Here is a 24,453-nt window from a genome sequence, read left to right on the forward strand (position 1 = left end):
AGGGTCTCCCCAGTTCCCAGGAGATGGAGTCATGGAGGCGCTGGAGTGGTGTCCTCACCTCCCCTTACCTCCCAAGGCAGCTTTGGCTTGCCTGGGAGAAGCAAGTTCTTCTGTTCATAGGGGCCAGGTGGGTTGTGGTGTCAGGAACTGGACCCTGAGTATTTCTTGATCAGATTATCCCAGCGTTCTCCTTAACAAGAATCGAGCCATGTGACATAATACCCAACTCCTTTGCTAAGGACTGTTGTTAAGACCAACATCACGGGCTCCTGGGTGGCTCAGTCAGTTAAGCGTCTGTCTTTTGCTCCGGTCATGATACTGGGGTCCTGGGATCCTGTGTCCAGCTCCCTGCTCAGCGGGGAGCCTACTTCTCCCTTTGCCCCGCCTCCTCCCACTGTGCTCCCTCTCTCTCTCCCTCTGCTCTCTCTCCTTCTCTCAAATGAATAGATAGATAAAATCTTTAAAAAAAAAAAAAAGACCAATATTACTATGACAGCATTTTTGGGACACTTTTTAGATGGCAACTTGGGGGCTGTTTCAGCTTTAATATGCAGCTCAGGTGGAAATTACAGATTTGAAATTCATTAAAATAGACAAGATGTTGAAAATAAAGCAGCACTGTGATCTTGTCAATACTGGACTATTCCTTCTATACCTACACGGATTCATTCTTAATGTTGGGGCTAAATGCACACCCTTGCCTCATTTGTCACTTGCATGTCTATGTCTGTATGTGGTGTTGCTCACTATCTGTTTATGTATAAATTCTTTCCGTGGACTTTTGAAAACATGAAGAAGACAGGGCGGGTTCTCTTTCCTTAGTATTTAAAGAATTCTAGACAAAGGAACCAGGTGCTCTAGGGTTATAGATTTTTCTTCAGCCTCTAGCAGCTAGGTGGGGATGGGGTTTTTAGGAAGAGTACAGATGATGCCAAGTTTTGTGATGTTTCAAAGCAGAGGATAAACTTTTCAAATGTGCTCTTAAACGGCAGGAATAAAGGGTAACTCAGGAAGTAAGAAAGCCAGATTTGGGGAGCTGACCTTGTGTCCTTTGGCAGAGTGACGTAGGATGGGGCAAGATATCCATCTGCCAATAGTTGAAGGCATCAACATCGCTGAGTGAGAGCATTCTCTGGCTTGGTAGGCATGGGTTTTGCAAGCATCCGTACCAAGAAATGGCACAGTTACCTTGCCTGGCCTGGAAACAGCATTAAGGGAAGAGGCTGTCCCTTGTCAGACCCGTGGACGTTTCATGGACATTTCACGGGGGCAAACCCTCCAGTCTATTAGAAGAGAAGCACGTTCTCGATGCCTTTATATCATGCTAGGTTCCAGGCTCATGACTAGCACGGTGTTCTTCTGGTTTTAACTTGAGTGAGGGCTTTCCAAATGGAAAAAGTGCACCACTAATTTCAGTGCCCACACAGTCCGCTGTAGGAAAAACAGACCTTTGATAGCATCTTGCCCTTGGGCCTAGTTATGGCCCCAAGGTTTGGCCACAGCACAAGGATCTACATTGCACGGCAACCTGCCAGTGAAATGAGAAACATTCTACGTATCGCCCAGATCAATTTTCCATATATCACCGATCATTAGATATGTATAAGCACGATGGTATTTTTGCTTATCATTTTCCAGTTACTCAGAGGGCAGCCAGCAGCTAAAATTTACATAAGTGAATGCAACCATTCTTGCAAACAACAAGGACTGGGTCTTTATTATGTATGACACAGAGTGGATTTATCATGAAGGTGATGAAACCAAGCTTCAGGGAGCCTCGCTTATGCCCATACCCGCCCTCTCCAAACTTTGTACCTAATTTTCTAGTCGTGATTTTGCATTCATTTTCCTTAAACAGGGCCCCCAGATTGTATATTCTTCAAGCTCCAGATGCTCTTGATCAGACCCCAGTGCTGGTACTGGAGGAGAAAGCACCAGAATCTCAGAGTTACCGGCCTGATACCAGGGCAACTTCAGCTGAAATAGGATGTAGATGGAAACCCAAACCTGCCTACCCGGGTCCTCAAAGCCCCCTGAGAATTGGATCCGTACTGCAGGAGTCCCCCTCGGAGTCCCCTGTGTATTCCCATGGCCCCACGGTGAGCTGTGATCCCAGGGACATGGTCAGGTGGAGAACCCGGAAACGTGGGTGGGGGCATAAGTGACCAAAGGAGCTGGTGGCTGTAGACCAGCAGGCTCCCCGCTGAGCAAGGAGCCCCATGCGGGACTTGATCCCAAGACCCTGGGATCATGACCTGAGCCAAAGGCAGCCGCTTCACCAGTTGAACCACCCAGGCGCCCCAAGGATTTGCTCATTTTCCCCCTTTCACCTCAACCAAGTAACACTTACGAAACACAACTTTTAGATGATATGTTATTTTCTCTCATTCTGTGCCCTCATTTCTCCCTTTCAAGGTGGGGAAGCAGGCTACCCTTTTTTCCTTTAATTGAGGGAAGGTTTGGTATTTCAAGGGCTGCTCATTTCTGGCTACACAGTTCCCTTTACCTGCCTGTAAAATAGGCACAGGAGAGCTACCCGAATGGCAGCAAAGAGCCAGGTGGTTGGGTCAGAGCTGTCCCCTTCCAGGGCACTGCATCCTTGAGGGGCACACAGCAAGGCCTGGTTTGGTTTGCTTTGCTCCTCTGCTACCCCACTTCCCAGGCCTGCCGCACCCCGCTCTCCAGCTGCACCAACAACAACCCCACAGCCTAGGGGGCTCCATGAGACGGAGGTGAAGGGCGGGGGAGAGAGAAGATGGATAATAATAACCTCTGCCTGATATGCCTCCTACATTTACCCATTAATCCGCAACAACCTTGTCTTTGCAAGCCTACCAACTAACATTAACTCGGCTCCTAGCTTCCTATTTTTGGAGTAAAGTTCCTTTGACTTGAAAGACGAATTAAAACACATTTGGAGATGCCCCCATTTCCTCCAGTGTGAGGTGCCTAAGTCGTTGCAGACGGAAAGACGGTCGCTGACTGACTTATATATGAAAGACGGCGGGAAATGATTAGGGAGGTCGCTGCGTCCCGAGCAGGGGCTCGTCATCCGTGCGCCGTCACGTTCACGGCCCCGTCCGTGGACTGCTGTGTTGGCTCTCAGACACAATCCACAAACAACGAAGGACTCTGAAGTGGGGCATGCAAGGAAGTCAGAGGATTGCTGCACGTCTCTAACCGAGGAAGGGGTGAGGCAGGAAAGGGTATTTCAAGTGCTTGACATTTACTGATTACGTCTGAAAATGTTTGCCTCTGCACAGTCAGTACCACACATCGGTGGTTGCTCTTGTACCGAGCATGTTGCTGTCTTGCAGGTATATAATTACACGTGCACACACACACACACACACACACACACACACACACTGAAACAAGAAAGCGCAGCCCTTCCCTGATTTCCTCCACGCAAGGGCAGAGCAGCAGTGGGCTGAGCCCTGCATCGAGGAGCCAACAGACCTGCTTTTGTTGGCTCTTGGGACTGCTGGCGTGGGAAGCCTGGGGTCTCGCTCTCTTTCCCCCCAAAAAACGGGCTGTCTGCACTGGTTTTAAGTGTGAAGAGAGGAAATTGGGGAAATAGCACTTTCCGTAAAATGACCACAACTGTTGGTGGAGGAAGGAGTGGTAAGAGGGTGGGAGGGCTTTTTAAAAATGTGTTTTCCTCAAGCGACCAGAATCACAACATTCAACCAAGTCTATTCCTAACGACCCCCCAAAGTACTTAGGCGTTTACTCAGCTCAGTGAAGACGGGTCAGCTCCGTTGTTTGATTAGCATTTCTGAGATACGACTCCCTGATCTGGTTAAGCTCTTCTACTTTCTAGCCTTTTCTGAAGACTGGCCGTGCGACCTCTGGGTGGCTCCCTGCATGGTCATTGATTCTATTCCCAGCTAGAAGAGGAGGAAAACTGCTAAAAAATCAAAACTAAACAACACAAAGAATAACCACCCCCCAGAACCCAGGGACGGAACAGCAGAGGGAACCATGGGTGAGGTGAGTGCTCACTCCTTCCACGGCGAGCCTCCTGACCCGGTTCCACAAGGGGACGGCGTCTAAACTCGCGGGGTGGCCGCAATTGACAATTTTCTTTGGATTCTTCGGACAGCTTTAAATTGAGAGAATGTGTCACCTAAGGCTATTGTCGATCGTTACACAGTTGTTAAAACATTTACGAGAGAGGACAAAATGGGGTAAGATCCGGAATCACTGTCGATTGTGCGTGTGTGTGTGTGTGTGTGTGTGTGAGTGAGTGATTTGGAGGTTTCAGAGAAAGGACTTTACAGATCAGTTGTCATTTTTATTTTCAAAATTCTTCCTTTAGGTTCAAAAAAAAAAAGAATGAAAATATTTTCCATTCAGAAGACATAAACCTGCCTGTGTGCACTGAGTGGGGCAAATCACGTTTCTCCTTAATTTTCCCCAGTTGAACACGGCGTTTGTTGTCCGTGTCCTAACCCGTGGCTTTCAGAAGCTGAGAGGTCACGAAACACCTCATCTAACGACAAATTCTTATTTCCTTCGGGCGACTGAACGCGGAAGTGCAGAGACGAGATAAGAAGCCAGCTCCACGGGAGCAGCGTGTCAATTCCACCCCGAGTAACATTTCGGAGCTGAGAGAGCTAAACTCACAGGAAATCACACACAGGTTCTAAGACACATTCCCCACAGGTTGTGAACAAAGGTTCATAATGTTTCCAAAGTCAGAATTGTTTACCTTCCTCCACCTACCGCGGAAAACTTACGTAACTTTTTTTTTTTTCCTCCTAAGGATAGGTAACAGATTTTAAAATATTCTGGTGAGGTTTCGCCTTACGGCAACCTACCCTGACTTCTCCCCGGACAAAGGAAACTGACTGCCAGAAAAAGACCCAAGAACTCTGGAATCACTGAAAATCAGTAACAAACTTGCTCTGACAGCCACTGCGAGAGCAAAACACTTGCAAGGAGAAGTCGGAGTCGTTCCTTCCCTCCACCTAGATCACTTAAACCCACAGCAAACAAGACAACATCTGGATATTGTTTCACAGGCAAGAATAAAGCACTTTTTTTTTTTGCCCCATCATTAAGTAAAAAACCCGTTTTCCACATGCAAACAGCTCTTGTAAATTTCCCCCAGATAAGCTTGGAAGTTTTGAATGATTTCAGTGAGTGTTAAGAGAATCACCCCTCGTTCATTGCCTGGGAATACAGTGTTTCAGAAATCTCTCCAGCCGGCTGAGTGCTACGGTGTTGACCGAAGCGCATACCTCTTACCTGCAGAGACGGATGCACGGACGCCTGCCTAGATGGGAAGTTATGACCAGGCAAAGAAACGATCGGCCGATGCAGGTTGCCTTGGGAAAGATAGGTGTTTAGGTTCTCTCAAAGTGAAGAAAAGTCTCTCGCTGTTCGCTGTCAGTCAAAAACAAGTTGGTACAAGTTTGAGTAGGATTTACCTGAAGGAACTGAAGAGAGGAGGAAAGAGATTGGGAGAGATTGAGCAGAGGGAGGAGGGACGAGGAGGGAGGAGGGAGGGGGAGAAGGAGAGAGGGAGAGGGAGAGGGAGAGAGGGCTCCATGATGTCAGCAGTGTGCCTTAAGGAAATCTACAGACCAGCAAAAAATTCTAGTGGACACCCAGTCCTGAGCTCTGTGAACACCTGTAGGAAAGAAAACTAATGCCCTTTTAAAGAAAAGAGCCAGTTAATCTTTGAAGACTTTTGGCCACTCTTATCAAAGCCTTTTTTTTTTAAGGCCCCTTTGCCTAAATAAACCATAAATAAATAACCAGATGATCTCTTCTAACCAGCTCTCCTCTACCCCAAGTTCCCTCCTCCTCTTGCCTCTCCCCACTGCAAATGAATGTTACCAAAACTCCCTGCTCCTTGGGAAAAGCAGAAAAACCCATACAGACGATATACATCCCGAATATATATGAGCCAAATGTCACAGAGAAAAACTTCTGTGTTTTTAGTTCAATCTCCCTGTAGCCTCCGTTTTCCCTGACCAAAAAAGCATAAAGAAGTTAGACAGGTAAAATTGGGTTCTTCTGGATCGTGGAAGTTGGGATTGAGGCTGGTTTCCAGCATTTGTGCCCAGTGTCCGCGGTTTTATGAGAAACGGTCAGACTTCCATCCCTGAAGCAGAAGTCTAAGGAGAGGTCTTGGTCTCTGGAAATGGAGGCAGAGTTTCTTTCTGGACTATAGCTGTATGTCCTCCCTACACCAAGCCATTTCTTGTGGCCACCATGCCCAGGCCTGTGTGGGTCGCCAACCTTCCTGTGGCCAGGGTGCACACAGACCCTGACAAGCCCTCAGAGGAAGGTGGCTTTCCCACAGGTGCCTTCCCCAGTGAGATCCCCTGCACGAGTCCAAAGGCAATGCCAAGGGAAGCTTAGGGTCTCTGTCACAAAGGTGGTGATGACACCTCACGTGTCTTCTGCACAGGGACCGTGGCAGCGTCAGGGCTCTTCAGCGCATTAAGCTGGAGGGAAGAAGAGGTGACTCGACTGATGTGTTGGCAGCAAATGATATGTCCCCTCCCCTGAGTTCTGGGTTCCACACTCCCGTGCATTCCCTCCACTTCACGCTGGGGGCAGCCGCTGCTTTCCGGGAGCTCGACCTAAATGGGGGCAGGGAGGGTGAGGGACTGTTCTTTTTTTTTAAGGGGGAAAGTCTTCAAACTGCCTACTTTATCCAACCTTCTCCCTTGACTCCAAGCCCTGGCATGAATCATGCCCTTTTTCTGGTTCCCGGGGGGGGGGGGGCTGGTGCATCAGCCTTCCCTTTTGTCCTTCTCTTTCCCCAGGGAGCAGGGGCCTCCTCTTCAGCCTGCGAGAATAGGGTGGCCCCTGGGAGAAGATGCTGGGCTTCCGGGGGCTTAGGGCTGAAGAGAATGAAGAAGACATTAGGGGAGCAGACATCTTTAAGCTGCTCTTACTCCAGAGCGCAGAATCAGACACACGTCAGAGGAGGACGTGATGAAAGCCCCATAGAAAACAGGGAAACACAGAGGTCCAAAATAACGAGAAGGGGAAAACCCAGCTTCAAGGCCTGACCGTATCCTACCCCAGGTGCTTTGCACAGGCTGTCCCATCGGCCTGGAATGTTCTCCCTCAGGTCTTCATTCGCCCAGATGACCTGGTCAAGACTTGGCTCAATGACACCTCTTCAGGGGGACTGGGCCCCCCCCTCATACGGCCCCAACCCAACTGGGTGCCTAGTTCTCCCTTTCACTCTGTATGCCAATTTGTACTATCTAAATTGTCCTGACTCTATCATTTGCTGTCGGTTTCATTCAGCACTTGACTGCACCTGTCTTGTTCACTACGTGTCCCTCGAGGGACAGCTGGCCCATCCCAGTCCCTAAAACAATTAATCATCAAGTAGATTGATAAAAGATTATAAATGGACAATGTGATTTGTTACAATTGAAATTTAATTCCTATTTTCTTACTTTTAATGAATATTTCCAGTCTCAGCTTTAATTAGTAAACTAACATTTGAATACTTTTTTTAATTTATTCAGTTCTTTCAGAAATGTTATTCATTTGATGCCCCGACCAAAAAACCACAATTAGCTTAACAGCAAAGAAGTGGAAGCCAGAGAGGTTAAGTGATGTGCTCAGAGTCACAGAGCTGGAAGGGGGTGAGGGGTGAGGCTCAAAACAGCTCTTCTCTCTCTCAGTCCATGCATTTTTCATTAGGCCACATTTTTCTCAAATTAGTCGATTGTGGGCATACATATGCACGTGTCAATTCCTTTGAATATCAAGTCATACACTACGTGAATGATAATCACGGCCTAATACTCCCGCAAGTTTTAGTTCTTATAGGACCGTACACGGCAGAGCTCATCTTCCTTCATAACACACTCTTAAAAACGACAAAAGAAGAAAATGAGTTCAAAATAGTGTGGCTGCATGAAGTCATTTAAAGGTTAAGACAATATGCTTCATGTTGGTGATGTTTACCTGTTTTTGTTCATTTTCATCAACTGGGGCTACGTCAACAATCAGATGTCGAGGTTGTAGATACGACAGAATTCACAAAAGGAGGCGAGGTATTACGCATGCATGACGAAGTGTTGAGTCATGGGTGGGAAAGCTCTAGAAAAATATCTATGAGATTTCTGTCACAGGCGACAGATTTTCCTTGGCATGTTTTAGTAACTGAATGATCTAAGTATTTCCAATGTTGCATGAGAGACAGACAGGGGACAAATTATTAATGTTGACAAAAACCATTTTCTGTCACCCAATCTCCCTCCCATCCAGTGAGTGGAATCTGCTTTACAACCCACTTCTAAGGAGGAGGGTCCAGAAGCTACAATCAGATTACTTCAAAAAACATAGCTAATCATCTTGTAACTGATGATGGTCAATGTGATTGATCTTTTAGCCTAAAATACAAAACAAACATGAATGAATATTCAGTAAATCTCCCTTCCTTCCTTCCTCCCTTCCTTCCTTTTTTCCTCCCTTCCTTCCTTCCTTCCTTCCTTCCTTCCTTCCTTCCTTCCTTCCTTCCTTCCTTCCATCCTTCCTTCCTTCCATCCTTCCCTCCTTCCTTCCTCCCTTCCTTCCTTTTTTCCTCCCTTCCTTCCTTCCTTCCTTCCTTCCTTCCTTCCTTCCTTCCTTCCTTCCTTCCTTCCTCCCTTCCCAGTTAATTGAAAGCAAGACTCTTAGGGGTGTCAAATTTTAATAAAGTATACATCTAAAATCTGAAGTTTTATCCAAATTTCTAAAGTGAGTTCTGAAAACTGGACAGAAAAGACTACAAGAACTAGCTCTTTCAAGAGAGCCATTTCCCAAGAATAATTTCCAAAAAAGAAAAAAAAATGCCATAATGCTTCCAATTCCCATCTTGGCTTAAATTGAGACATAAAAATCCTTCACGTGTGGTAAGAGGAAGAAAGTACATTTTTTAACCTTCGACTAGATCTATTTAAGTTGCGTTAGATGTGGGACTATTTACAGAGGATTATGTTAGTTTTTAAAACTTCCTGGAAACCTCCTATGACCCCAGTGCCTTCGAGTGTCCTCCACAGGCCAAGCAGGACTTGGTCAGGTGTCTTGTGTGCTCCCACAACCCCTGCCCAGAGATACGTAAAACATCCTGTTGGAATGCAGATGAGCAGTGGAGAATGAAGAATGCCCATCTCAATCCTTTCAAGACTCTGCAGGCCAGAGCTGGGGGCCTGCTTGCCTTTTGACCTTGCCAGTGGGAAGCTTGTCTCAGGAAGCCATGAAGTTGAAATCTCGTCTTGGAGTGGCTCTCTAGAAGCAACTATGGCAACAAGGATGCGTGTGCCATGTATTAATGTGCTCCTGGGAGAAATCTGAGGGAGAGGAGAGCAGGCCAGCAGGGGAGGGATGAAGTTAAGTTAGGAGGAGGTTTCAGGCTCAGGCTAGTTCCCTGCTTGAAACTGGGACGGGGTTTTGGAGAGAAAGTAGCATCCTAGATGAGGAAGCTGGACTTCCTTGCTCCTGCCCAGCCACCTTTGCTAAAAGTAGAAGGGCTGACAGGGTATCCCACTGGTGCTCTGGCTTTCTGTATCCATAAGGAAGTGACTCTTGTAGCCCAAGGGCAGCCTTACGAAAAGGCGTGGGGGGGGGGGCGGCGGCAGAGCATCAGAAGTAGGAGGCATGGAAGCCTGCGAATGCACACCCAGAACGGGGGAAGGAGGTCCAAGGGGATCTGCACAGACCACCAGCGGCGTAGCTCATCCCGTGAACACTGGTAGTGTTCCCTCCCACTAGTACATGTTCTTTCCTTACTGTGAACCCTCACTCCCTCAGCACCCTCTGCCCTCCTCCTCCCCGCCTCTGCTACACCATTTTCCCACTCAAAATAGAATTGGGCAGGGGAATGCCTGCATGGCTCAGTAGGTTAAGTGTCAGCCTCTTGGTTTGGGCTCAGGTCATGATCTTGGGGTTGTGAGATCAAGTCCCCCATCGGGGTCCACACTCAGCTTGGCATCTGCTCGAGATTTTCTCCCTCTCCCTCCCCCTCACCTCCTCCCCCACTCACATGCGTGCACACACACTCTCTCTCTCTCAAATCTTTCAAAAAGATAATGAAAAAATAATAAAATAATAAAATTGGGGATCTCAACACTAAAATTTGGAATTTGACTTAAGATGCACATGGTCTTTCTATGCACATGGTCAGTTCCTCCAAGTGCCAGGAGGATCCCAGCAGGGCCTTCTAGCACCAATAGAACACTTTGTTATTGATATCATGTCAATCTATTAGATTCATCACTAAACTGGGTGTTTCTCTTTGCTGGGTTTTTACAAAGACCCCACAGTCCCAGGACTGGAGTAAAGGGTCGTTCAGCAGAAAGATCGGGAATAGCTGATTATAAACAGTGTGATAAGTGCATATGATGGAAATATTCTAGAAGCCCACAGGAAGGGCAGTGGACTCTGCCCAGGAGCTTGAAGGTAGGCTTCCAGAGGAGGGAATGATGGAGTTCAACTGACAAGGTTTTCACAGGCAGGGACAAAGACAGGCTGTAGGCATTGTAGAGACAAGGAACAGAACGAGTAACGGTGAAGATGAGACAAGCCAAGTGAGCTCCCCCCGGGACAACTCAGCAACGCAGCTCTAACCTTAGCCTCGTGAAATCTTGTCCAAAGAGCAAGAACCACAAAAACAAAAACTGATTCCGTTATTCATTAGGGTGTTTCATTGAGTATAAAGCCTATATGTCAGGTTGGCCTTAGTACGACATCATTAGCCTGAAAGTTACCTTCCTTTTAGTAACATCTGAAGAGTAAAGGCCACATTTTTTATTTATTAAGGTTAACATTTTGTTGATATTAATTTTTTTAACTAGATGATCCGAGCTCACATTTGTTCTCTATCATTTCTACCTTCCATTCGGACATTTCAGTCACCAAAGAGAAATAAGCTTGCCCAGAACTAACCCCATAAATCCCATTTTATCCAGGCAACTCACCAGCTTTCCAAGCCATCTCATACTTGAACACCTCGTCTCTCCCCTTTGCGGTCCCGCCTCTCCCACCGAACATCTCTTCATGATGTGGCTTTGAGGCAGAGGGAAACTTTCACCAGCAGTTACATTCCAAAAAGGAAGCAAGGAGAAAAGTCAGCAAGGCTTAGTTATAGCTTGAAAGATCCTACAGGTCATCCCATCCAGTCTCTTAATATTTGAGTTAGTCTCAGAAGACCGGAGAATAACCTTCACAGTGTCCACAGGGCCTGAAACCCAGGATCTACACCAACATCGCATTGAAGGTTCTCGTACACTGCGCTATATTATGTTAGTCCCTACTTTTACACATGTTTGTACACATATAGTTTATTCAAGTGGCAGAAACCCACATCAAAGCTTGTATTGGTGTAAAAAGAAACGTGGGTATCAGGTTGACGCTGTCAGGAGGTGAGAACATGCCGTTTGACTCATTCCCTTCCCAGATTTGGCCGACGGGCTTGGAGGCTCACGCTGATGAAGTGTTAGTGAAACAGTAAGAATAATTACTCCAAAGGCGCAGGCACGAGTATCCTAGTGGATACTACACCAGATCAGGCTAGAAACAAAACAGTGTCCCCAGGCATTTGACGCAAAATGGAAGCAGGTGGCAGCCCTTCCCCCAAAGCTCACCCTTCGCTTTTGGGGCTTCATTGATGACGCATACAACATCTCCGAAGAATACAAAGATTCAGAATCGTTTCATTTTGCCTTTCAAGGATTGTGACCAGTTCTAGCATTCTCTATCTTTGCTCCTTCTTCCCAAAACATGCCATATGGCCCAGACAAGATCCCTGAGGCATTAACTTCCTCCTGCTGCCTCTTGCCTCAACCCGGAACTCACAAGCCACTCAATTTCTTTTTTCTTAATTGAGGTTGAGACAGATAGAGAAGCAGATAAACACACAGGTCTGGCCCTCTTCTGTTGAATACAGTCATGATCAAACATGCCAAGTTTTAGGACATCCTTTAGGGCGAGGAATGTGGCTGTTCTGTGTTCCATGAAGGACCTCAGAGATTTTGAAATTATAACGATGACAACACATTCTGAAAAGGAGCTTAACAAGCCAACTACTCAAGTCATAGGGGCTACCAACTGAAAGAGTAAGGCAAAGTAACCAACCGTCTTTCTGTAAACCTAGGGGACAAGCTGGCCTTGTAGGTAAGCTGGCCTTAAAAGATTTTCAGCCCTTGTCAAGGCCACTTACTCCCATCTGATGGAAGTAAGTTTGTTTTTTTTTTAAGACTTTATTTATTTATTTGACAGAGAGAGAGACAGCCAGCGAGAGAGGGAGCATGAGCACGGGGTGTGGGAGAGGAAGAAGCAGGCTCCCAGTGGAGTATCCCGAGGTGGGGCTCGATCCCAGAACGCTGGGATCACGCCCTGAGTCGAAGGCAGATGCTTAACGACTGAGCCACCCAGGCGCCCCATGACGGAAGAAAGACTTCTTGCACAGAACGGGTGAATGGCCCTCCCTGAATTACTGAAAAGGTCATATGTTCTTGAACTTGATATCATGTACTGGTTTTTAAACCAGGTCCCATAAGACACAACCCTTCCAATTAGTAGATCATTTGCCCTGTTCACTTTTCCAGAAGATTTCCAAAATTACCTGCCTCTCCTTGTCCTTCATGCTCCTGGGGGAGAAGCAGATGGGACTGACAGCAATCTCCAGTTGGTCACTGGAGGGTTCTCCATATTCCCACCACCATTCCGAACAAAAAAGAATTCCTCCTCAGGACAACACGGAGGCTTTCTCACATGCTTCTTTATTGGGACGGCACAAAAATTATCCTAAAATGCGAAAGTTACTTAACAGAAATGTAATCTCCAATTATTCCTCTGGGGGTGGGCAACCATCCTGGTTTTCCCATCATTCCCCGAGGTTTTGCTCTGTAAGTCTTGTGTCCTGGAAAATCCCTCAGTCCCAGAAAAACTGCTGCGGCTGGTCACCTATTCCCACGTGTGTCCTCAGCTCTTTTGGAGTCAACTGCTAAATGTTTAAAACTTGATTTGATCTGATTTGAAAATAGAAGTGGTAGTATAGGCATGATACCCTCATTTGTCAGCACCAAACTGACCCTTGCTAGGGCGTGTGTAAAATCCAATTTTGTCAAGGGCGCCTGGGTGGCTTAGTTGTTAAGCGTCTGCCTTCGGCTCAGGGCGTGATCCCGGAGTCCTGGGATCGAGCCCGACATTAGGCTCCTCTGCTGAGAGCCTGCTTCTTCCTCTCCCACTCCCCCTGCTTGTGTTCCCTCTCTCGCTGGCTGTCTCTCTCTCTGTCAAACAAATAAATAAAATCTTTAAAAAAATCCAATTTTGTCAAATGGGAAAATGTGTAAATAAAAAGACACAAGAAGCGCTCAGCACTCTGTTTAGAGGCTGGACACCTGCGTTTAAACCCCCACCGGTGTGAGTTGGTGATTGTAGGTCCCCACCTGTAGCATGGCTTGAGAGTTGGTGAGTTACAGAGCAGTGGTGACATGAACCCAACACCCCTTGCCTTATTCAAGCTGGACTTTGTTGCTTTGGCTCATGTTGGTGCAACCTTATACCTCATGTTAAATACACACAATTTGTTTCTGGTTCACTTCAGAGCCACTTTTACTAAGTGAATCGTGGCAATTCCCACCAGTGAAAGGTATAGCATAGTGTCTGGTGCTCAGTGTTGACAGTATGGGCCGGTACACAGAAACACAGCTACAGGGTAGACTCACCATCTCCAGGTCATTGCAACCGATACGAGGCCACCTTCCCTTCAAGGCCTAACCGTACACCGATCTGGCAAAGTGTTACATGCATTAATTCACTTCTTTTATTGCTAGCTTATTGTTTAATCCTGAACCGACCACGCACCAACTATGCAGATAATCTGCCAGTGAGTGATGCGTGGCCACGGCCCCAGCTCCACCAGATGGCCAAATGCAGTATTTTACACATGGTAGGTTGAATCCGTGTCTGAGACCCCAAGAGCAACATTTAGAATATTTAAAATACAATAGTACAGAAAATGTTAGTATCCCCCTGAATAATTTCAATGATCCATTGGGGAAGATAAGAGCAGTGAATTATTCTACTTTCCCCCGTTTTCATATTTTAGCGATTGCCCCTTGGTTAGTGACAAGCTATATACTTCTGCCTTAAAAAGAATCACCAAGTTGATTGAGGGTGCATCTTTCTTTGGGGGCTGGAAATACCGAAGGACAAGCAAGGCGTGCGGCTCCATCGGCTGTTACAGACACGCCCCTTCCTCACCACGCTGCGTCAAACTGGCCCCTCGCTACAGGCCTCATTGTTCTGACACTTCTAGCCCTGATATTTGGGTTTCCTGAGCACGCACAGAGACTTTTCCATTTCTGCCAAGTTCAGGCCCTGGCTTCTGGCTCAGCCCACTGGGTGCGCATTGCATGCTTTCCAGCCCTTTATTTGATTTAGCAGTTAGTGATATTATTATGCTGTAACTCTTTCATCTCTAATGCCCCGGGTTATTTCCCTGGGAGCCCATACAGCCCCTATCTCTGATAGCCACACGAAAGAATGTCATAAAACGTTCTGCTTCTGCCTCAGTACCCCTATTTCTACATGACATAAATGCAGGAGGGCCTAGGAGAAGTCTCAGGACTCATGTTAGGTATTTACTGTTAGTAGAGCTGGGTAAACAACGAAGGTTTTGACTTTGGGATCTTTCCCATTGCAGAAGCGTACCTTTTGCCAAATATTCTAGTTATTGTGGAAAAAGTGAGTGATGCAGATTGGCTAAATTATGCAAAGTGCAAGATCCCAGCCGAGTTGTCATCAACTCTGAAGGACTTCACACCAAAGATGTAGTATGAGTGTAGAAAGAGGGTGTTGAGTGCTCTTAAAACATCAGCCGTAAACCCCATCCGTTCCTTGTCAGCCTCAGCAGAGGGGCTGTGCTGCTCAGACGAACGCTACCCGGAGATGGTGCCCATGTACCCCAAACTACACACGTGCGTGAAACAAAAAATGGGCTCAAAGGGAAGGCTGTCCTCGGTCACTCGTGTCCTTGCGTGGCACTTCATCTTATCAAGTGCCCCTGCAGACACTGCCGCATCGCCAGCAGAACAAAGAAATGATAAAGACGGCCAATAAAAGGATGCAATTTTTTTTTCTTACTGTTCTCCTTTTTGATGGTCCAGCCTGAATAAGAGAATCTGGTGAATTCTGAGGCAAGCCTGGGCTCCTGAAAGCCAGCTTGTGTTACCTTCGATTTCCACGGCGGTTGCCAGCCCCTATCCAGGCTTGAAATGTCACGAGTGGATTTGCTTTACTCCCCCACTAAGAAATATTCCTGGAGTTATTTGTCATTCATGCATTTACTTTTGGCCACGGGCTCCCTCATCTCTTCTGTCCCACGTGCTTGGGTTCAGCGCTGTGGTCACCCGCGTCCAGAGAGAGCGCTGACTGATAACTTGCCCCTCATCACTCGACTCGCGTTGTCGATTTTCTGCTAATCGCTGAACATGTGCTCGAGCCCCTTCCCTTCTGAAATCCGTGCGTCCTTACTAGGCAGCGGTGATGGCCAAGGCACAGCGTCCTGGTCTATCGGTCAGTAAACAGCACTTATCACTCGGCGAAGCGCGCACACCAGCACGAGGACTTGGACTATCAGCTTAACTCGCACTGAGCTCCCGTGCGAACATCGCCCTGTTCTGTTTTTCAAATTGCTTAATCCTGTATCTTATCTTACTTGTCGGGTCTCACTTTACAGCACGAGACTAACAGAAGAATGGAAGGCAACATGTCATCCCTGCCTCGGAATGTCGAGTTGTTGAATTATTTCTTTCTGGCAAGCAGGACAATGTAATGGGGGAAAGTATAGGTTTAGTCTCAGACGGGTGTGGCTTTGGTTCTAGAATGGCTGTGTACTAACAGCATGACCAGGGGGAAGTTAACTCACTTCTCAGAGCTGGTTTTTGCACTAGGAAACTGAGAGAAGCAAATTTACCTCCTGGGTTCTTGTGCAGTTTACGTGGGGGAGGGGGTGGGAAGGGTCTGACTCCATGAGCACTCTCTCGGGGGACACTGGGGAGCAGAGTTCTCTGGCGAAGGTGGCCGGTATCAAGACACTCTTCCTGCCCCTTGCGCTTGGCCACTGTGACGGATACTCATTTGTTTTGCCGGAACTCACACCCACTAATGGTCCTGTGCAAATCCCTGTTCCAATACCTAGATTGTCCTTTCTTCTGTGTTTGCACTGTGGAACAGATAAACGGGATACTCTAATTCCTTTAAGATCTATCGTGTTGGGTTTTTTTTAAAGATTTTTTTTATTTATTTGAGACTGAGAGAGACACAAGCAGGGGGAGCAGCAGGCAGAGGGAGAGGGAGAAGCAGGCTCCCCAATGAGCAGGGAACCCAAGGTGGGGCTCGATCCCAGGACCCTGGGATCATAACCTGAGCTGAAGGCAGATGCCCAACTGACTGAGCCACCCAGGCGCCCCAAGATCTGCTCTGTTTTTACCAGTCCTTATGCAGACACCTTGAGCTGGCTCAAAATACCTTAAATGACTTGCATTCCCTAGAAGTCCTGCTACTTCTTCCAAGGGCATCAGTGTAGGCGCGAGGGTTTTCTGAGTATTACTCTTTTTTTTTTTTTTTATCGAAAACCACTTGAGTAGTCAAATAGTTTAGATTACTTGAATAAATAGAACTTAATTAGCTCATTCCTAGGAAACTCGAGTTTTATCACACCAATTTTCCTGAAGTGCCTCGCATTGCAATGATAAGCTATAAGGTTTAGGCCACTTAGTTAAGCATTGTTCCTTGACTTTCATGGGACATCAGTATTCCCAGAAATCAAGCATAGGAATCTATCTCCTATCTTGGTTATAGAACCTAAGATAATATTCAACGTTGCCCAAACACCCCCTTCTGTTCCTTGTTTGCTTCTGAAGTGCTTACTCTGCCTGATGTTGATTCAAATACAACGAACTTGCTGGCGTGTGTAAGCAAGGAGGGGCGGAGATTAAGGGGTGGGGAGTGTATGGATGGTGTCACCTGTCCTTACGATGCAATGGGCTCTTACCCGCAATGTATACAGGGAAAAGTGGGACTGTAGAAATCACATGGGCAGGGTCAGCGGGGGGCAAATTTGGAAACAGGGATGCTTGTCAGTTCACTGAGTCCTAGAGATGGAATTTCAGTTAAGAGGGAAGCCTGCATCAGCAAGGTCCTTTTTGGTGTGAGTTAGGGGTTGGGTTCCCTCCTCGGAGTGCAGTGAGAGGGTGGCAGGCAATGAAAAGCTTCTGTTGCATGCAAAACCACGTGTGCGTGTCCCTGACGCACATGGGGAGATCAGCACGAGATGGAACCAGAATGAGAACAGCGACATTGTCCTTCCACTGAGAGGCTAAGTGTACGAGTAGCCTGGGCAGCATGGCGTACAGAGTAACAGGGATTTCTTTTAACTCCAGTGTTTTATTAAATCTACCTATCATCTGTCTATCTATCTACCCATCCATCCACCCATCTGTCCTTCATTTTCTGGTTTTATGATGGAATTTTCTCTTTTTCTTTAAACGGAAGCTCAGGATAACTTCCCACTTTAAATGGCTCCTGTCAAAAGGACTGAGTTCAAGCTTGGTTCTCAAACATGCATGTTCACATACTATTGTGAACAGCAAATCCCAGATGTGAAATTTGCGGAGTAGGACTGGTTCTACCAGTCTGATAGAGAAGTAGGTAAATACATGCCCCTTCAACACACCACACCACACACACACACACACACACACACACACCATACTGGCCAGGGAGCTAGTATTGGGGTCATAAGGTAGGGCTACATGAAACATAATTTATCTCCTAAAGATTATGTTCAACTCCACTTGCTTTGTAATATATTTCTGCTTTATTTTTTTTTTTATAATTGAAGGCACTGGAGAGGTTCATACTTCGTCTTAAATGATCAACACTTATTTTAACCAAGATTTTAGAAACACTCCTTTCAGGTCACTGTAACTCATCTCGTAACCCCCAGCAGATAGTAGGGAATATGGAAATAGCCTCATCCCTCGTATGAGTTTCTATGAATTCGAAGAACGTCAAAGGCAGCCCTGGATGCCTTATCTTTGGCTTGCATTCTACAGAAAGATGCCTCCAAACGTTTGTCTTCATCGTATACCGACAGTAACCAATACTCCTGGATCTGACTGAAGTTGGCAACACAAGCCAAGTCCAGTGAGCTCACTGCTCAAGAAAAGTCGAGACTTTATTAGTGGGCATGATTCTCATTCTGGAGCCATTATCCCACATGACAAGAAACTGAGACTCTGGCCCAGACACACAATTCATTTTGGTTTTAATCATAAAAACTGCCATTTATGGAAGCCTTACCTTGAATTAGGAATTTGATGTAGGTGTATTATACCCACTATCTTGTTTAATTATTATTAACTATTAAGTCATTTATTCTAATAGTACATTTACTACCGTATTTAACAAATCAGTGTCTGTAAGATAAAGATGATTCTTTCTACTTTATGGATGAGAAAACCAAGCCTTAGATTAAGTCACTTGCCCAAGACCAAATCGCTGGTAATTTGAGGCACAGAGATGCAAATCTTGGTCTCACTTCAAAGCTCACACTTTGACACACTGTATTTTACAGCCGCCCGTGAATTCATAACCCACATGGGTCATCTTGGGGCTGACTGAACTGCAGTCATGGGTCACACCGTAAAGAAGACAGAAATGGCCAAAATGAACTCATGACATTAGACCAGAGTCCTGTTTGATTTCTAGCTATATACTTCCTTCATCTTTTTAAAAGAATATAGAAGTGTAATCATTCACAAGGTGATCTCATAGCCTAGTTTCAGATGAGGGGATTCTCAAGTGAAGGGACCATGGGGCAAATGGGAGCCCTTGGTAACTCCCTTCCGGTAGTATTTTTACCATCGTGATGATAATAAAATAGAACAGTGGTCCCTAATCCCGACTACACATTAAAATCACCCAAAGACACTTTTCAATGGCCAAGGGATTCTGATTTAATTGGTCTGGGGCGAGGCTGGGACATCAATATTGTGCTTATAACCCTGGGATGATGAGAATAAAACCAGGGTTGAGAAACAGGGAAGCAGACAGAGAGAAGATGCTGGGCACAGACCCAGCATGAGGTAAACTCAAAATTCCAGTCCAGGTTTCCAGCCCACTACCTCTTCCCACTGAGCCTCCCCCTGTGACTTCCTTCTGTTTTCAGACCTTGCCTGTGATGGGGCTGCCTATAGAACCCTTCCATGGCCACTGAGAGTCTTTCCCTGTACCTTTCCCAACCTTGAAAAGAGCATCTCAGACCCACAATGTCCATGAGGTCATCTGCCTCTGGATGTGTCCAAGCCCCTTAGCTGGCCCTTTGGTCTGCTCCCAGTGTGCCACTCTGGCTACTTTGATGACCTCTTCTTAAGAATGGAAGCTATTCAGGGGGCGCCTGGGTAGCGCAGTCGTTAAAGCGTCTGCCTTCGGCTCAGGGCGTGATCCTGGCTATCCTGGATCGAGTCCCACATCAGGCTCTTCCGCTGTGAGCCTGCTTCTTCCTCTCCCACTCCCCCTACTGTGTTCCCTCTCTCGCTGGCTGTCTCTCTGTCACATAAATAAATAAAATCTTTAAAAAAAAAAAAAAAGAATGGAAGCTATTCTTAGTCTGGAATTCCTACTGGCTCCCATTCGCTCTGCAGAAAAAATACTTAAAAGTTACAAGACAGGGGCACCTGGGTGGCTCAGTCGGCTGAGTGTCCAAGTCTCGGTTTCAGCTCAGGTCATGATCTCAGGGTTGTGCGATTGAGCCCTGCCTTAGGCTCCGTGCTTAGCTTGAAGATTCTCTCCCTCTGCCCCTCCCCCCACCTGCCATTTTTCTCAATCTCAGTCTCTAAAAATAAATAAATCTTGGGGGGAAAAAAAGCTACAAGACAAATTCCCACTGTCTCGTTAGCCGCCAGTGCCATTGTCCCTAGGGCCTGGATGAGACACAGCTTTTCCAGGGGTCAAAGGAAAATGTTCCTCTTCCCCTACTTCCCAAAGTCATTTTGAACTCGGGGTTGTGCAGGGGTGGGGTGAAGCCAGAGGTAAACATCTTATTGGCTGGGCTTAGATCTGTTTAGAGGGGGCAGTTGGAGACCAGGGGCCTCTGGGTGTCCCCCTGCCAGGGGAGTTAAAAGCTCTACCGACAATCTCCAGCCTGCCCCAGATGAAACAGATGGAGCATTTGCATGAAGCGGAAGGCACAGCTGTGTAGAGGGTGGTTTGGTAACCACCAGATGAGGAAGGACAATGGTCTATGATCAGGTCCTAAGGTTCCGTTTACGTCAAACGTCTGTGCCAAGGCTGGAATGGGACTCATCTCTGCTTTCCTGGTATTTTTAGGGTCTCAACTAAGGGACCAAAGTCCATCTCTCTGTGCTCCCTGTGTACAGCTGTGTATGAGAACTAGTTGTTGTCAGGCCCAGGGAGAATGAGGAGGTGCGGTCTGGTTTATATTACATATCAATCCCTCCTCAAAATACATCGAATCTGGTACAGTCCTTTCTTTCTCCCTCCCAGACTCTGGTGGGTGAGAAACCAGTTTAACCACAAAGAGCTTAGTGCGCCAGCGCCGGGAGCTTTGTCTCAGGTTCGGTTTGTGTAAACAAGATAGTCACAAAGATGGGGTATTATTTAAAAGAAAAAGGAGGAAAAAAAGAAAAGGTAGTGCCTTGGTGCATTTCTGAAATGGGTCAAGCTTCATACCATCTAAAAATGAAATAAATAAGGATTCAGGCTTGGGAGTCACTGAGCAAGTCTTTATTTAAGTAACAAATGGATAACAATAGAAATGCAACGAAAAAGATCTCACATAGTTGAAGTCCAATTCAACACAATAGAACCAAACAGTTTGCTTTGCTAATGGTTATTTTATGGTAAGAACAGTTTAGCACAGGGACCGGCAAACCACAACCCAGAAGCCAAATATGGCCCACCCTGTGTTTCTATAAATAAAGATTTATTGCAACGCAGCCATGCCCCTTTGTCTACAAACTGTTTATGGCTGCTTTCATGCAGAAGGGGCAGTGTCACAGAATTGTGACAAGGAAGTATGGCCCACAAAACAGGAAATATTTACTGTCTGGTCTTTTTGGAAAAAAAAAAAAATTTGCCAACCCTTCATCCCGGAGATCAAACAGTATAAAATGTATCATTTGAAACAACCTTTCTGGTCACAGTAAGTACAGGAAGTCTCCAGAAAGAAAAGGGGGTTCTCTCCAATAAGTAATTACTGAGCACCAAGTACCAGGGTTTGTGCTATGAATATAAGAGAATAAAAAGGTGCTCACTTTATAATCCTACCCTACAGTCCAGTAGAAAAAGTCAGAAAGAAGATAGATGGTCCCAAAACGTTGTAACTTGAAAACTCATCCAAAATCTTAACTTTCTCAAAGTTTAGCCAACTCTCACGAACGGTGCAGACAAGGGCAAGAGACGTTCAATGTTTCTGAGTCAGACACAAGCTACATCAGCTACTTTGAGCTGCACTTCCGTTGCTGGCCATTCATTACTTGAAAAAAGACTTGGTAAAGTGACTCTCAAGGGCGAGTCCTTCTTTATTTCATTTTTAGGCTGGACTGGGGTCCCAGAGCCAGGTGAAGGGCAGGGAATCGAATCTCTACTCTTTGTTTCCTCCTCATGCCCTGCACTGTTTGGCTCGACAATTTTGTTCGTTCAACATTCACCAGGTTTACTGAAGCAACTGCTACGGGCTGAAGACAGCAGCAAATAGAACAGACCCTTCGTGCGGTCGAGTTTTCTTTCCTCTTTCCTTGAAGCTTCTAAGTGAGCATACAGATGCCTCATTTGTCAGGAGGAGAAGAAGACAAAGAAGGCAAGTGACGGTCGTGGGGATCGATGAGGTGGCTGGGAAGCTGGGCACGTGCCCCTGCAGAGGTTAGGTTTGGACTGAGACCCGCAGGGCTGGAGGAGTTGGCTGAACAGATGGAGAGAGTCCTAAAGGGGAAGCAGGGGAAGGGAAGGTCTGAGTGTGTGTGGAGGAGCAAGGATGCCAGTGCCGTAGGAGGGCTGAGCAAGAAATCCTGTAGGGCCTGCAGGCACGGTAAGAATTTGAAAGGAAGCTACATGGGCACTTAAAATGATAACACGTGTTGGATGGGGCCCTTTCTCTTTAAACTCCTTGCCCTGGGTGTTTGGTTTGGACTCAAAGGGTGTGTGCTCACATGTGTGTGCCGGTGTGTGTGTGTGTGTGTGTGTGTGTGTGTGTTGTGTGTACGGGGAGGGAGTCTTTTCCGCATGCAACCCCATGTGAAATGCTGGTGCTCGGGTATCCCCAAATCACTGTCCGGAAGAAACAAGCAGCAGTGGGACAGCATGGATTTCGGAGCCACTTTGGGTCAAACTGGGAAGTACAAAACCATAGTAGTGTTGGCTCCCTGATTACATTCTCCGTTTGGGTAAAGAACCAAGAAAGAGCATGGAAAATGCACCATTTGGGTCTTGCCTGAACAAAACAAAAGGACCAAGGCACACAGCGTGGGGGTAGAGGTGACCGCAGGTCCAGGTACGCTTGTGCTCGTAGAGGATAATCCCTCCCTGGACAGAAGGGAGCGGTTTACACACAACACTGGGACCAAGAGAAAAAAGAGAGCAAGTCTTTCTTGAAACGTTTAGACTAAAGCAAATGGGATAATCCATGGAGGGTGAAAGTCCCTTCTTGCTCTGCCCAAATCTATCTAGGCAGTTGCCTCAGCCATACACATTGTCACAAATTTGCTGTTCGTAGCAGAGAGTCTGGATCTGGAGAGCCAGTTCATTCGTACAAGATGAAAATTCCACGGGGCTACCCCCATCCTTGCCGCTCAGCACGGATGGGGAGGTGTCCAGCAGGTCTCACCGCAAAGGCTGCAGGCTCACGCTGCCCACTGGTGAGCTGGGCTCCAATGCCCCAGCCCTCGATGAGACACCGGGAACTAAAGCCAGGCCCCACTGCATCGGAAGGTGACCTGGCTGCCTTGCACTTGGGGAAACTGCAAACCTGAAAATTTTCAGCAAGAAAAACATGTCTTACCAAAGCGCAAACCAGACACTTGGCACCCACTCTCTGTGACGCAGGGCTCCCCGGCTGGCAGGAAAACCACAGTAAAGAACTGATTAGGCTGCTAGAACACATTCCATGGGCTGTCCAAGGCTATTTTTATTTTACAATAAGGTACAATATGTTCCATGATGCTGTCTATCCTGGACTTCTTTTCTTCTTTTATTGCATTTGCCATACTCATCAATCCTGGTAAATCACAGAGGATCTGTCAATCATTTGAACAAATTAACTAGTTTGGGTGTGTTTATTAAATTCAAGAGCAACAATGATACACGCATATAACCTTTACTGTGAGCAATGCACAGATGGCTCATACCACCTGTTGACCATGGAAATCTTTTGTGGGAGATGGGCCTTTCTAGAAACTCGGCCCCTGGAAAACTCTTGAGTTTACAGACCAAATGCTTGCATTTTTTAAATCTTTTTTTTCTTTCTTTCTTTCTTTCCTTTAAGAGAAGTCAATTGTGAAAACAATGTTTGGTCAAGTGTTATTTGGTCAAGAAATGTACTAACTCTTTGTAAGAGAGCATTCCAAGAACTTTACCCATAAGAAAATAAATGTGCCTGTTTTCACTTAGACTCCATAAAAATTACAGTTGTTTTGGAAGAAGGAATGGCTTCCCTGTAACATAATGGATATTCAACAACTCAGATGCATGTGGGGAACGACTTCCCACCCACCTCTGAAAGGAAAACAGACAACCGGTGTAAGATTACTAGTAAAGCCCAGACCATGCATTAAGACTCACGCTCAAGAAAAACTTCCTTGCTAATGCTTAACTTGTTATCATAACCACTTTTGATTTTTCAGAACCTCTTAGCTACTTTTTAACTGTTTTCAATCAGGAAAACTGGACAGAGTGCATCCAATCCAGTCGTCAGGCCCTCTGAAGAAGGTCTAGCCTCGACACGCTTTGAGAATTCCCCATTTTTTTTAACTCTTTGCCAACTTTGAAAAATCTAGAGGTCACAAGAGTTTAACCATCACATTTCTTGATGGCTGTTAAAAAAGAGGGTGGGACACAGCAGTCCCTGTGATAAAGTGTATTTTAGTACAGTGGTCCTTGGAGATACAAGGGTGAGGGCTGGTAGAAATGACGAGTAAATTTATTCATAACAGGGAGAAAGAGTAGGCAATATACCCCAGAACCAGAAGCTCTGCAAGGGACCGCGGTAAAAATAATGCTCCTATGCGCAAATTTACACCTAAGAAAACATACATAAACCAAGAGTCTTATTCTAATGTTTTAGCATCAATTTTGCTGACAAGATCAGAAGACGTGAGCCAAACATCTGCATCGAATGGTAAAGTCGCGGCAAAAATGTCCTTTTTCCACTGTCAGTCCATCACAGAGAAGCAGACACACAGA

At 46.3% G+C, this 24,453-nt stretch overlaps 1 protein-coding gene across 3 annotated transcripts in view; it reads right to left on the minus strand.

Annotated features, from left to right (window-relative positions):
• The window catches only part of KCNJ15 (potassium inwardly rectifying channel subfamily J member 15), a 73,972-nt gene that overhangs the window by 37,420 nt on the left and 12,099 nt on the right, over positions 1-24,453 (minus strand). Inside the window, exon 2 of one of the 3 annotated variants that reach the window (XM_040621902.1) lies at positions 10,944-11,049. The exons of 1 other annotated variant lie outside the window; for it this stretch is intronic. The gene's annotated coding sequence lies outside the window, so the exon portion shown is untranslated. Of the gene's footprint in view, positions 1-10,943; positions 11,050-22,625; positions 23,021-24,453 lie in introns of those variants that run through there. One more of the 3 variants, XR_571337.2, reaches the window with a different exon arrangement.

This window comes from Ursus maritimus, unplaced genomic scaffold, assembly GCF_017311325.1.
Source record: "Ursus maritimus isolate PB19 unplaced genomic scaffold, ASM1731132v1 scaffold_4, whole genome shotgun sequence".
NCBI classification, from domain to species: Eukaryota; Metazoa; Chordata; class Mammalia; order Carnivora; family Ursidae; genus Ursus; species Ursus maritimus.